The sequence below is a fragment of the Ictidomys tridecemlineatus genome, chromosome X (genome assembly GCF_052094955.1).
Source record: "Ictidomys tridecemlineatus isolate mIctTri1 chromosome X, mIctTri1.hap1, whole genome shotgun sequence".
NCBI lineage: Eukaryota > Metazoa > Chordata > Mammalia > Rodentia > Sciuridae > Ictidomys > Ictidomys tridecemlineatus.
The window spans coordinates 95,249,275-95,265,299 of NC_135493.1; the positions used below are offsets into that span (position 1 = coordinate 95,249,275).

The 16,025-nt window shown below is 39.2% G+C and overlaps 1 pseudogene; it reads right to left on the minus strand.

Annotated features, from left to right (window-relative positions):
• Positions 1–15,290: 15,290 nt before the first annotated feature.
• On the minus strand, positions 15,291–15,396 carry LOC120891241 (U2 spliceosomal RNA; annotated as a pseudogene).
• Positions 15,397–16,025: the final 629 nt, after the last annotated feature.

A 16,025-nucleotide genomic window follows, 5' to 3' on the forward strand; every position in this document is an offset into this window, starting at 1 on the left:
GGAACATGGTTCCTTCCATCTTAGATATGGAAGTTTGATCAGGGGCACTACAGGTTGGTCCACTTCAATTATTTTACTATTTCTTTTTGGCTTACTCCAACTCCATATGTTATAAAACTGAATAAAAAGAAAACATTAACAAAAGCAACTTAATATTTTGAACTATTTTGCCATTGGGAGTGATTATATGAACAAGTTCTGGCCAATGAACCATAAACAATAGTCAACTGATGCTCACTTTTCCTCTTTTTCCTGACTGGAATACAGAAGCTATGCCTGGAATAGCAGCAACCATCTTATAAACATGAGAATTAAATATACACTTTATAATCAGTAAAGAAAGAAGAGAAAAAATAATCTAAGCCCTGTGTGGCATCAGTGAGTTGCTAGATATGCTTGATTGCCTATGTTGTTATAGGAAATAAATAAATCCCATTCATGAAAACTACAGTCATCCAAGTTTTCTTCTATTTACAGCTCAACCCTACTCTGACACAAAGAGACTTTCATTAATCAAATAATAATAATAAATAAGTGTATAATTATAAATACTAAAAAATGTCAATCTAGAGAAGTCCAGGGCTTCATGGAGATGTATACTGAGGCATTTGACCAGGTCTGGGAGGTGCAGAAAGAAGACTTGGTTAAGGAAATGACATTAAATTTCAATAACGAGAGACTAAAGTAAGATGAGTCTGGACAGAATGAAATTGTACAAAGTCCTTGAGGTACAAGGAAGCATACACATTGGAGGTAGAGAAAGGACAGTATATACAAATAGAGAGGAAATCCGCCCCTGGGGATCAAAACTGTGACCTAACCTTTTTGTTCAGTTCATTGACTAACAGGATTGACTATCCACTGTTAGTTAACTACTCAGGCATTATTGGAGGGAAGGAATGCAAATGGAAGTTTCCTCAGACTTGCCTGAAGTAGAGAAGAAATTAGGATCACACATAGTTATTCCTATCAATAGAAGGCAAGGAGAATTGATTGTAAAGTTCTGTTGGAGAATATCTGATACAATGACTGTCTGACATAACCTAGGCACTCAATAAATGTTGAATGACCAAAGAAATGATGTCAAAAATTTGTTTCAAATTATAAAATGATGTGATAAGTATTATCCAAAGTCTATGTTGTGCTGTAACACACTCACATTTCCAGTGTAGTCTACAAACAGATAACAATAGAAACACTTTAATTTTTCAGTTGAGTACAAGGCCTAGAGACCTATCTTCCTATAGGTGAATCTCACCTTTGTTCTTTCTCCAACCAAGTTAGTTTCTGAGTGCCAGCTTTTCTTCTCTCGCTGGTACACAGTCAGTTCATGGAGCCCTGGAACATTTAAGCACTGAGCTTGGCAGACATTTAAAGGATGAGAAAGTTCCTGCTATCCATACTCTTGCAACCTTGGAATTGCAGTTCATCAAGTTGGTCCTCCCAGCTGCACAGGGGTCATGACTGGGTTCTCCCTGGCTTATTTGGAAGAACATGGTGCAGGGACATACATCTCCTAAGTTCCAGCTAAGTTCCAAGAGCTGCATATATGAACGTTTTTTAAGTCTCTCAAACAGCATTGGGAATTGGCTTTTATCATCTCCTCTCCTAGATAAGTGAGGATTCCAAATTAGAGAGAATTTAAGCAACTTGCTTAAATTCTATGCTTAAATTTCTATGCCAGAAATGGGTCTCAAGACCGGGTCAGTTTGCATTTGGAAGCTGTAGATTCCTTTGTCTCTAACAGATTCTCCTAATCTTCAAGATCACTTCCTTTAAAAATATTTCAGTTCAAAACCCTGGTTCCTTCACCTAGCCAATAGAGTCAGACCTTTAGCTCTTCCTCTGAGAAGACTGCTTCTCTCCTCTCCCCTCTACTCCAATCCCTTCCCTTCTCCCATCCCTTCCCCTTCCTCTCCTTCCATCTCCTCTTATCCCCTTTCCTTTCCATTTTATCTCCCTTCCTCACCCCACTACTCCCCTACCCTCTCCTTTCTGTCTTTCTCCCTCTCCCCCACCCTCGATATAGTACACTTCCCCCAAAGCACTCAGGCTACCTCAATTATCTAGATCATCCATGGGATATCTTGAATTCTGTATTTACTTCATCTTTGCTACTCTCCTCTAGCTTTTGCCCATCAGATTCCCTTTGAGCTCTTCCTAACTGCCCCACCACTCTTCCTGCTCACACACCATAGCACTCCCAAGGACCCACTGCAGTACACTTGATCCTAATACAGGGAGGAGGTCTCCAGATGAGACCTGTCTTGCTGTGGACTCTGGACAATGTTTAGTTAAAACCAAGCTCTGCCTATCTCATGTCATGCCTCCAGGTGTCCAAATAACATGGGAGCAAAAGGATCCTCTATCTCTCAGATGAAGAAGGAACTGACATAGGGTCTGAGTCTATAACTTCAGGGAAGAATTAGCTGCTTTCAGGAAAGGCAGGGTTCACTTACGTCTGGGTAGAAAGTGGCAATCCCCTCCACTCTCCCCTCATTTCTCACCAGTCACTAATGGTAAGCCTATTCTGAGTTAAGAGAGAGACCATTTTACATGTCATGTACATGGGTCCTTTGACCTACCCCAACTCACAGGACCCCAATCTACAGTTTCATTTCAGCCATATAGCATTTCCCATCAATCCCAAGTTTCATCCAGCTCCTATATATCCCTTTGATTTGCTAAATGTCCCACCTCATCCCTTACCTGCTTAATGCCTATTTGTCTTCCTTGTCCCATCTTAGCCATGATGTTGGGGTTTGAGGTTTTACTCTGTGATCTCAGAGCTCTCTGGCTTTTCCTTTCCACACCCTTATCACACTGGAATGATATTTCCTGTTCACTGGTCAATCTCCCACATGGGCTTCATGAGGCAAGAGCTATACTATCTTGCTCACTGTTGATTCACCAGCCTCTAGGGATGGTCACAACACATACTTGAAAAAAAAAAACTAAACATTTATTGCAGTCACATTGTAGTATATTCTTTTTTTCCTCCAAAGAATTATAATCTTAATGAGGACAGGATCTAAATGTTTTTCATCTTTAGATATGAGAGAGAGAGAGAGAGAGAGAGAGAGAGAGAGGGAGAGAGAGAGAGAGAGAGAGAGAGAGAGAGAGAGAGAGAGAGAGAGAGAGAGAGAGATTGAGAACCTGACTCAGGATAAGACAAAGGGAAGACCCTAATATATTTAACATGGATAAAAGGTGACTGGGCAAGCAGTGTGGGACCCACACATTGTCTTTAAATAACCAAAAGGTGGTCAAATGGACTAACATAGACCTACTCAGAATGTGGTCCACGGACCAGCTGCACCCACATCACTAAGAACTCATGTTCCACCCCATACCTACCAAGGCAGAAACTCTGGGGTTAGACCCAGAACTCTGGGTGAACAGGCTCCCCAATCCAGTTTGACAGCCTTAGACTAATAGTAACTCTTTCTTATAAGGGATAGTTTTCCATCTAGTGTACAAAAAAGTCCTTTGTGCGTCTACCACAATAACTGCTGAGTGTGTTAGTACATTCAGGCTGCTAAAAAAAACAACCCATAGATTGACCAGTATATAAATGGCAGAAATTTCTTTCTCATAGTTCAGGAGACTAAGAAGTCCAAAATTAAGGTGCTGGCATGTTTGATGCCTAATGATGATTCTGCACTTTCTGGTTCACAGGTGACAACTTAATTACTGTGTCTGCACATGGTGGGAAAAGGTAATGGAGCTCTCTGGAGTCTCTTTCATAAGGACACTAATCTCTTCATGAACACTCCACTCTTATGGCCTAATCACCTTCCAAAGACTCACCTCCAAACATTGTCACTATGAGTGTTAGAATTTCAGAATCTGAATATAGGGGAGACACAATCATGCAGACACAACCCTAGCACAGAAGCTGCCCCACTGAGTTCTTTGCAGTCCTGCAGGTTCCACATGAGGCAGAGTAACCTCTCATCAAGTCTCTGTTGGGATTTAATGCTTTGATTATTGTACTGTCAATCCAGTCAAGAGACAGAAAAGCAAAAGCCCTTCATGAATTCCCCATTTATTTCTGGTGTGTGAGATAAGTGACTAAAGATGATTTGGGTTGAGGGTGCTCCTGATAGACTAGTTCCATCTTTCCACATTCCTGAAGTCTGGAGTTTGAGGGGCAGCAGTAATAGGAGGGTGACACAGGCAGAAAAATACTCTTCATAATATGAAGAAGTCTATATAGCTGGAGAAAGGAGGTATTGCACTTGCAATAATATCAATACTAAAAGTAAAGTTATTAAGCATTTACTATATGTCAACCACAGTTTTAACTTGACTTGAAAGTATTTTCTCATTTAATTCTTCTAACAACCTCATAAAATCAGTAATATCATCTTTTAGTTTGGTCAAGGAAATAAAATGAGAAACAGAATAAATAGCTTCTCAAAACATTGCACCATTAATAAATGTTGGAGCTGAGATTTGAGTCCAGTAGTCTGACTTCAGAGTTTGCAATCTTGTATCCTCTGCTGTAGTTCCCTGGTACTAAGTACCTTAAGAGGTTAAACATCTAGGATTCAGAAGGTCTTTTGCTGTGGTTGATGAGATACCCAAGCAATGAAGTTAGGGGAAGAGGTGAGCTATGGAAGAAACTGTATTAGTTAGGATAGGCTAGGATATAGGGCAGTAATAAAAAAAATCCTGAAATCTCAATGTTTTTTCATTAGTCTGTTTTCTGATGCTATAACAAAATGCATAAATCTGGTTACTTTTTTTTAAAAAAAAAGGCTTTATTTTGGTGGTTGAAAGTCCAAGATTGGGTGGACCCATCTGTTTGGTCTCTTGCAAATTCATGGCAAATGGCATCACAATAGACAGAGTGCATGTGGAAGCAGTCAATTGGTCTTTTTGTAAGAACTCACTCTCATAGGAACTAGAGATGCTATGAGAGCTATCATTAATCCTTTATGATGACAAGAACCCTGATAACCTACACATCAATCATTATACCTTAAATGTTGCACCACCTTTCTGTATTACCACACTGGGACCAAGCTTGTAGCACATCAACCTTTGAGGGATGCATTCAAAGCATATACAAAGCAAAACACCCTTAAAACAATGAATGCTTATTGTCTGATCCACAAAATCCATCACAGGTCTTCCTGGATGGTCTGCTTTTTCAGGAAAGCACTCTTCCCACCTAGATCAGGGTCAGGAAACTTCCTCTGATGATTTCACCTTCACATGATCTGAGAGACTATCTCCATCTCTCCTTCAGCTGACTGGAGAACACTTTGTACAAGTAGAGGATCTCACAAGTTATTTGAAGGTGAAGTCTGGGAGTCAAGTGAAGCATATGCTCCCACATTTCAGTAGACAAAACTAGTTTTATGACCCTATGTCAATGCAACAGTGCTGGAAAAGACCTTTTCTGAGTTCCTAGGAAGAAAATGAAAAGGACATAGACACCAAAATTGTTTCTGTCACAGAGGAGCTTTATCTCCTTGTACACGAAGGGGTGAAATTTGTAGCATCTAGACATTATCAGTAAGCATTTTTCTTTATTCACAACTAATAAAAATGATTTTAGGCTCATATACCAGTAGATGTAGATTTATATAGAAATCATATGTGTGCCAGTATAGGTATTATTTAGTTGTGTTTCAGTTCTTCATATTTCAGTAAAGAAATAAACATAAAGATAAGGTTCATTATTTCCTGATTCTACCCCCAGTACACAATTTCATTGCCCCCTGCCCATTTTATGCTCCACTCCACTCTGGAGACAACTTCTCCAAAGTTTTGATTTGTGCATGCTTCTTTGTTGGCAGCAAAATTTCCTTTGGCACAGTGGTTTACCTGCTGTCTTGATGCAGTGAGAAGAAATGGGCAGAGACAAGAGAGGAGGAATTTTTTTAAGTCATTCCCAGTCTTTGTTGGTGAAGGACTTTGTTATGCTTTGGATCTGGAGCCCAAAGTCTCACTTGTTGAAGGCTTATAGTACAACAAAACCTCATGTGTTAAAGGTTTGAACCCCAGTGCAGCAATGTTTGGAAGGGGGTATTGGGGAAGTTATTAGATCATGAGGCATCTTATCTTACCAATGAGTAATCCATTGGTAGCTGAATAGGCTACAGAGAAGTGGTAGAAGCTGTAGGAATTAGTATCTACTTGGAAGGAGTAGGTCCCTGGGGATATATCTTTGGTGATTGCATCTTGTCCCTGGAGAGTCAGTCTCTCTCTCTCTCTCTCTCTCTCTCTCTCTCTCTCTCTCTCTCTCTCCCTCTCTCTCCCTCTCTCCCACCATGAGATGAGCCATTTTGCTCTGCTACTCCCCACCAAGATGCTCTGTCTCACCTCAGGCCCAAAGCAATGGAGCCTGCTGATCTTGGATTGATGGAAATCTGATTAACACAGACTCTGTTCTTTCCCTCCCTTCCTATGCACTGGTCCTTGATTAAGGTGGCAGATATAGCATGAGCCCATACCTACTAAGTGAGATTAACTGTAGTCCACCCAAACCCAACCTAACACTAAGATTCTATGAGCCCATGAACATGTGGGAGTTACAGAGAGGTGAGGAAGATAGGGATTACATGCAACCTGGCAAGGCTTGCTGCATAAGTAATATATCATCAGATTCTAGGTGTGATGGCACTTGCCTGTTATCCAAACTACTTGGGAGACTGAAGCAGGAGGATGGCAAGTTCAAGGCCAGCCTGGCCAACTTAGCAAGACCCTGTCTCAAAATTTAAAAAAAATAATAATAATTAAACAGAGCTAGGGATGTAACTCAAAACAAACAAAAAAGAAAAGAAGAAGAAAAAGGAAAGAAAATAAATTAAAACTACAATTAATAAAAGGATTATAGGAGGAAAACTGGTATAAAATTCAAAATGAGAAAAGCTGAGGGCATAAAATGAAACTAATAGTAATAAATAAGCTTACGATATGGAAATCTCCATTTTAAGTACTTTACTGATTTTAATATACTGCAGTCCTTTAAGGGAGATATTACTAACTTCACTTTACAAAGGAGGAAAGTGAGGCATAGATAAGGTTAACAGAAGCTGTGGAGGTTGACTAATGCTTTGCTACTGAAAGCGTGGTGCAGCATCACCTGGGAGTTTGATAGAAATGCAGAATTCCAGGCCTCACTCAGATCCATGGATTCAGAGTTGGCATTTTAACAAGGCCTCCAGGGAATTTGTGAGTATATAAGAATCTGAGAAATGCTGAACGGGGTTGTGGGGGGCAATCTCTTGCTTAGCACCTATCATCGGTCACCTCTTACAAGAGACCATTGTCTATCTGTGCTGAGTTAGGTATCTGCTGAGCAAAATTCCCTTTTATGTGTTCTAAAAGTGATATTTGCCATTTACAAAGACATGATGCTAGTTTAAAGTGGCCAGCACTTGCTATTATAAAGCATGAGGACAACAGATTCCATTCATTATCCTTTTCTATTAAATGCCTAGTAGTGAGAAAGAAAAATTGGGGGGAAAAAAACCCAGAAACTAGAAGTGTACAAGAAAAGCACACACAAATGTAAAACCACTGAGATCACTATTATTAGGAATCTTGTCTCAGCAAAAACTAGTTGTGTGACCTTGTATCTATCTATAGGCCTAAGTTTCCTCACCTATAAAATGAATTTTATGGATTCAGTTTCACATACTGCAGCCATCTTGAATCATAATCACTATGATTGCCCTGGAGTAACCTTGGTCAGGTTTTTTCACATAGTTTCCTAGCACGTTATAAATAAACAAAACCATTAGAGTGGCATGTAGAGTTTGCAATCAGATCCTGGTGTCAGGAAGATTCCTAACTCTGATATTAGATTGAGATGAATCAGGTACATTCAAGCTTGAATGAACTCCTTTTCTACTGAACACATTGTAAGCCCCATCTTGTGTACCAAATTACAAGGATCCACCTGGTCTTGCTACTACCCAGAAACACACTTCTCTCATTAAGTCCCCAATAAATTGCATCCTATGCAATCTTGGATCTATATGCCTTTTTTCTTCAGTCTCATGGCACTCAAGACCAGTTTACATATACTGGGAACAGATTGTTCTGGAATCTGAATAAATTGGACTACATTATCTCTGTTGTCTCCTCAATTTTCAGTGCTTTATGGTGATTTTCCTGGGCGGGCTTAACAAAGTGTTCACCTCCCACACACAATGATAATGGATGAATCATCTCCTAAAATCAGTGTGGGGTCAGTACACTCATTCCACAGTCCTGTGACATGGAGCTACTGTCTGCTAGGGAAACATGGGCCCTTATGGTCACACAGAGTTTACTAAGCATGGTGGCAGAGTAAATATAACAAAGGTAAAAAAGAATAAAGTAAGATATAATATTGATAATTTATAATTTTAAACTTATAAATGAAAAATAAGAGTAATTCAGCATAAAGTAATGGTAACCATGAAATATCAAAGTATTGATAATTTGTGCCATTATTTACAGTTTTCTAAATACTTTCATAAATAATGTCCACCATGGTATTTGTATGAAGATAAGCTCATGATAATCACTACTCTATATTCAGAAGAGAAAACTGAGATTCAGAATAGATAGATGATTGCCCAAGGTCATTTTTCTGTTAAACAGATGCACTGTTGTCTGATTGTGCCTTCCATCCCTAAAACTTGGGCTTACTCCCTATGTTGTAGTGGATTGTAAATAAATAACCACAAATATTTTGCAGCTCCCCCAGCAAACAGATTGAGCCTTTTCTTTACCCACCAAATCTCAAGCCTGGCCACTTGACTTGCTTTGGCCAATGGGACATAAGCAAATATAATGTAAACACAGACTTGAGAAATACTTGCACATTGGTCTAACCCTTTCTTCCTGCTGGAAAGTTTTCCGCTATCACATAAAGAAGCCCAGAAGGGACTACTGGAGAATGAGATATTATGTAGAAAGAGAGGCTCTGGCAATCCTAATAGTCCAGCCAACCTCAGCGAGGCTCCAGACATTTGAGTGAGGTTATCTATCCTAAATTATCCAGTACCAACTAAGTTAGCTCACAGCAGAAGCTGCAGAATCTTAGGCAAATAACTGGTTGTTGCTTTAAGTCACTTAATTCTGGATTGATTTGTTACACACCAAAAGCTAACTGATACAAACAATAACATTCCACATCAGTGCCTTTGATATTTCATGGTTACCATTACTTTATGTTGAATTACTCTTATTTTTCATTTATAAGTTTAAAATCATTCTTCATGCATGCACTAGAACATACACCAATGTACACAGAAGTTATGAATGCTTTGAGTTAAGTAAGCTCAGAGCTAATGAAAGACACTGAATTTTATCAAACATTTTTTGAGCACATGAAGTTGGATTGAAGGGAGCTAGGTTCTTGAGAGAAGATTTCAAGCATTTCTCTGATTTTAGTTTGCAGCCAGCTAATGATTGTCCTTTGCATCGCTGTTGATTGGCTTTTCTGGGAAAGTGTGGAGTAGGTAAACAAAGAAAGAAGAATATAAAATAATAAGAAGGCTTAAAAGTTTCTCACCTGGGGAGTCTGGTCATTCTCAGATCCCAGGCTTGAATACAAGGCCACATTCTCACAACCTTAGCCAACTGCTTTCAGAAAATGAACTTAAGGCACTTCATCTAGGAAGACATATATAGAAGATATAAAGGATACTAAACACCATCTAAATAAACCAACAATATGTGTTCATGGCATGCCAGATGACTGGCCAACTGTAGGTAGCTCCTCAAAATCCAAAGTTATGGCAAAGAAAGTTCATTTCTTCCCAGAGCTTGAAACCTCTTGCATTGGCACCAGGTACCATTTGACTTTGCAAGAGAGAATTAGCAGCTGCCACATAGCAGGAACACAAGGCCACTGCTGCAGCTTCTGCCATCTTCCAAGGGCCTATCATAGGGTCATTTCTTTGCTTTACTCACAGTCACAGAATATTTTCATTTAATCAACCATGATAAGCATGCTAACTCACCCAGAGAAACAAACAGGTGAAAAAGCTGTTGGGGTAAATAAAACAAAGCCTAGCCCAAAGTGCAAAAGCCAGACAAAAGAGCTGAACTACATGAAAATAGTAGAGCCACATAAAGGGCCACACACCAGGATCTGAGAGCCCAAGAACTATGCCCAGCACATAGTAGGTGCTCGATAAATATATGTCACATAAATGAATACAGAGATACCCAGTCACCAAACAGGGCTTCATGTGTATTCTTAGGTGTTAATGCAAATGTATTCAGCCCTCCTTAGTGAGACACAGCTTTCCTTCCAAGACCTAGGCTGATACTCAGAAAAAAGAGGCACTCAGGTCACATCTTAACTGTCACCACAAATACTTTCTAATTACCTTAGAAGGTGAGATATGGTCCATCAGCTTTCTCTCCAAGTGACTTTGGCCCAGATGAGATCAAATAAATTAGTTTCCTCCATCTCAACAAGACTGTTTGGTGAAAAACAACTTTTTTTATTATGGCAGGTGTTAGCTTACACAATTCCCTGCTCCAAAACAAAGGGTTAACTCATGTGTTCATTTATTTATGTCTCCTTGCACTGCACAAAAGTTTTAAGAAAGCAATGAGAAACTATTAAATGCAGCATTCTGCTTTCAAGCTAACAAGCATTGGAGAAGAAGGAAGATTTTTTTTTAAATGTTTTCTTGGCAGCCTCTTTTGACCTATAGTTGACATTCTGTGTAATGTACATGTGCAAGAGATTGCAATGGTGGAGAGGTCATGTGGTGTCAGCCCAGCCCACATAGAGGGGTGTGAACCTGCAGGAAAATGGCAGCTGAGCCTCTGGCCAAATGTAGTTGTGAAATGGGAATGTCAATGTCAGAAAATGTATGCTTTCTGGTTTTACATTACAATTTGGGTAAGAGATTGTGTCTCGACAAATTCAGGGAAGTTCAGGAGAGAGGTTAGGGAAGGAGGGATATTTGTCAAGCTCAAAGTCCCTGTCTATCTCTAGTTATGCAATCAAGAGTAATCACAGTTAGCTTCCAAGGAAATATTTGTAATCATAAGTAGCTTCCCGTAATTTCCATTCAACAGTGTATATTGGTAAGTTAACTATAGCTCTACCAGACAAAGAGTAGGCATGAAAGATGACCCCAGGCTGGCCTGATGTTAAAAACTGGCTTAAAGAGGCTTCCCAGGTGGTTGAAAAGAATAACCTGGAATCTAAAGATGACAGCCAGGAAGAGGAGGCGGCAATCACTGAGGCCTAGCAATGATGGCCCACTCACTCATGGACGGGTTCAGATTCCAGACACAAACTCTCCATGAGTGAGGCTCATTTTGAATTGGGTTAACTTTTCTCCATTTAATATGAAAATTTTTCAAGTGTACAGAAAGTTGGAGAAGTTTATAGTGAACACTCACATACCCAACCATCAGAATTCTACAGTGAACATTTTGCTACATTTGCTTTCTTCTGTGTGCATCCCTTTATCTCTCCATTCACCACTCCATCTTATTTTGAATGCCTCCCAAAATGAGTTAAAGACATCAATTCACTTCTCCCCAAATACATCTACATGCATTTCATTAACAAGTTAATAATATATAAATATATATATACATATATCATATGCACACATACATTTTAAGTATGCCATTTGATGAAACGCACAAAGACATAAAACTAATCAACCTAAGTCACTATCAAGATGAAGAACATCACCCAGAAAGTTCCATCATTTTCCTTCCCTGAAAATCCCTATCCCTAATCCTTTGAGTTAACCATTGTATATATCAACAGTAGCTCATTCATTCTTATTGTTGAATAGTTTTCCATTGTATGAAACACCATACTTTATTTAACTAGTTATCTAATAATGGATATTTCAGCTGTTTCCAGTTGTTGTTGTTGATTCCTTTTGGACTATAATGAGTAATTTTAGATTGATGTAAATATATGAGTTGATAGGTATAAGCAAAATATACCTGTCAAGTCATAAATTCTATTTTTTTCATTATGTGGTAAACCCTCTCAATTGGCTTATTTTAAGTGGCAAAATTGAAATACAAAACAATCTACAATCTAATCTGACCCACTATGTGTATATATATATATATATATATATATATATTGTCTTAAGAAGCAATATATGTATATATATACATATATTGCTTCATAAAACATAAAAAATAGAATTAATTTACGTAAGGGGTAAATAATTAGCATCTAATGAGACCTAGTACCCAGAAAGGGGAGATACACATCTTTGTGGTCTCTGGGTCATGTCTTCCTCAAGAGGAAAAGTTAATTATATGCTACTATATTTCTGAGTTGTCCACTAGGACAGGTTTTTAGGGAAGGAAGCAGCCCCACTTAAAATCAAGCTGAACTCAGGGCCTTAGTGTCCCAGCTCTCCGATAGCTGGTAGAAGCAACTGTCCTCTCGAACATTACATGAAATATCTTTATCATCTCCACATTCTCACCTCCCATTCTCCCCTTCACTCACTGCAGGCCCACTGCCAATTTCGACACAATGTTAAATAAAATGGATGCTGCAACATTTTCCCTGGATTTGACATCTACTTCTGAAACACTGAAGTGATGGAGCTTGAGAGTAGTTTAATACAGCCAGAGAAAAACTGAAGGAATTGAGCTAAGGATAGGAAGAGGGGGCCCTAAGGGATAAAAGGAGGTGCAAGAAAGGAAGTTGCTGGAAACAATCTTCCTCCACTTTAAAAGTTCACTTAGAGCTAACCCAGCCTGATCACCAGCTCAAGTCCCAATGTAGCTTTCTTTCTCCTTCTCTCTCCATGAGAGTTTGGCACCCTCCTCAGCTTCCTCTCAGTCTCAGAAGAGCACCATTCATGTCTTCTGTAGCAGCTAAAACCAGGAGTATTTTCCTCTAGTCCTTGCCCCAGCCAAAAAAGGCACTGTTACGCCGACTGCCAATGCCTCAGCAGGTATCATCTTTGCTCCCATAAAGGTTGATGATTCTTTGGCCTCTGGAAGTCTTGCCTATTGACTCCTTCTGCCTGTGTTGTTCTAGTTGCCCCAAAACACTTGCTTGTAAATGACAAGGCTATTTCAGGCCTCGGGTGAAGCTAGACAATCTTGCCTATTTTTATAAGCTAAAATCCCAGGCTTGTTGGTAGCCTGGTTTTTGTTTGTTTGTTTTGTTTTGTTTTTGTTTGGTACTGGGTGTTGAACCCAGAGGCATTTTACCACAAAGCCACATCCCTAGCCCTTTAATTTTTTTTTATATTGAGATGGGGTCTCAGTAAGTTGCTTAGAGCCTCACCAAGTTCCTGAGGCTGGCCTGGAACTTGCAATCCTCCTGCCTCAGCCTGCCAAGTCACTAGGATTACAGGTGCACACCACCACACCCATCTACAGCTTGGGTCTTTTAATGGTAGCTTTGCCATGTTCTGTAGAAGCCAAGAGACTACCTTCAGCTCTTTTTACAACAGATGTAATTGTCAACCTCCAATTACATCTCTTGCCATTTTAAAACTGGTGTTCATATTGAACATCCCACTCAATTCCAGTTTCCAGGCAATGGTAAACAGCTAGTTCTCAGTTCATTTTCAGGACAGATATGACTAACACTACCCAAGTTCAGTGAATGATCAACAGATCATTCCCACCCATGTTCTCCCTGGTGACTCATTAACATTTCCCCACCACTGACTCCATGCACAATCCCCTTCCCCAACATACCTAGTCATATGTACTCTCATACTCCTAAGTGCCTGATATATAATATCAAAAGGCTGTAAACAGATAATGTCAACAGCAGCTCCAGTTTCCACTAGGGGAAGATTTCTTAATATGTGCACATTAGCTATTATTCTGTGATGTAATACAGTGAGGTTACCGTGCAATATAGGTGTGCCAGTACATTTATTCACACTCTTTTGCCCCAGAACATCATGTTTTTTGAGTGTCTCTGTCATTAACAGATTTTTTTTTCTACCTCTTTCCAATTATTGGCTCTTACCACTGTTTATTGGTGTCATTGTATCTGTCTCCAGCAGTACTAGCCACTGTGCCTTCTAATTTGTTTGTAATGAAACATGTTGAAAAAGGACATAGGCTTCAAGAGATGCCACAGTGCCTGAAATGACATAGGTACTCAAAATATGTCCCAAAAATATCAAGAACTAAATAAAAGTTTCCTGCTACAACACATAGAAGATCTAGATAAACTACAGTATTTCTCCTCCCCCCCCCCACCATCAAATTTAAAAACAAAAGCACAATGTTTGCCATAAAATAAAGAGAAATGTCAGAAGTTCCGGATGAGAAGAAGAAAACAAAAGCAAAACAGTAAATACATGCAGGTATCATGGTGTCCCTCAAAGACTTCAGCCCAGATACAGGCTCCAGAGAATGGGACAAGGGTTTTGACACCCCTCCACACACAGAAGCAGTAGCCTCAGGCCCACACAAAGTGAGAGCTAATGAAGTCACCTGCATGAGTTTGGAGACTCAGAAACATCCTGCTCACAAAAAGGGTACAGAATTAGTCATTCCACTGGCTCAGTGAAGCAATAATGATATTTTCTGTGGAGATTTAAGCAGATAAAATTTTTTAAAACCTATAAATAACTTTTTAAAAAAACTCTATTTCTTGTAGATGTGAAGTCTCAATTAACACTTCCCATGGGTATAGAAAATTCCAATGGAGATATTATTCTAAAAACTGAACCAGAACCTAGGAAACCCTAGGGTCTCGGCAAAACCAATGTGAAATCTGAGGACTCCCACAGAATAAAACAAAAGCCAAAGATAATCTTGCAATAAAATAAATTTCTAGATACACAAGGAAATGCAATACTATAAGTGATAGTTAGCAACAAATGCAGGACAGAGGAAGAATACAAGCTGACCACAGGAAAAAATAGAAAACTTGGAAGAAATATGAAATAAAGATCCTGAAGATGATTGAAGAGGAGAAAGAATAAATAGGCACTATAATGAACTTAAAAGAGAATATGAATAGGGGCTGGGCTGTAGCTCAGCAGCAGAGTGCTTAGCATGCATGAGGCACTGAGTTCGATCCTCAGCACTACATTAAAAAAAATACAGAAATAAAATAGTGTATCCATCTACAACTAAAAATATTTAAAATAAAGATAATAGGAATAAATAACAAGCTAATTTGAAATAAGAATAAACTTATAACTTGAAAGACTGATCATTGAAATTTAGAGTGATTTTAATATTTTAACAAAACCTAAGTAAATCAACTTCTGTAAAAATGTGCAGGGAGAAGAGACTAGGAGAGAAAAGAAGAAAAGGACAATGAATTACCTAAAAGCTCAGCTCCCAGGGAGTAGATCCAGGACCAATTTCTATTTGGTCTTGAATATCCTAGCATATCTAGTCAGTTCCTAGATACTACACTTGATCTTAGCCAAAAGGCCAAGAAGCGATAAGTTTCTAGAATAGAAGATCTCAAAAGAAATGCTTATTGAATGAATGAAAAAACAAAAGAAGAAGGTATAAGTTAAAGGATTAATGACTAATGGAGAAAGCCCTCCAAGACAGCATTCTGGACTGAAGTTTTCTTTTCTTAAAGCCCAAGATATCTACCAAAAGTCATTCCATCTTAGCACTGATTCATGGGTCAAGGCCATTTATAAACATCCACAGGCAGTAGACATTTTTCTAGAAAGCATTTTTCAACAGGCTCCAGCTGAGTTCATTGCCTTTGTAGACTGTGGCTGCACTGAGGGCTACACTCCAGCCCTGCATGGATTTAAGCAAGATTCCAGGGGAACAGAAAGATCTAGGACAATGGAAACACAGTCGGAAATTTTCATGCAGAATAAGGCAGAGTGTCTGTGCTCTGGGCATCTCACAGTTACTAATTAAGGGCCAGAAAGTGCCTGATCTCAATGGTTCAACTTGTCAGTGGTCTGTAACCAGTCCAGCTTCTGCCTGGATGGGACTAATAATATGTGAATGTTAAGTAGAGCCAAAGCCAAATGCAGAAACAAATGACAAGAGATAAAGGGAACCTGTTCCAGAATCAATCCAATGATGTATCTGTAGCTTCTTCA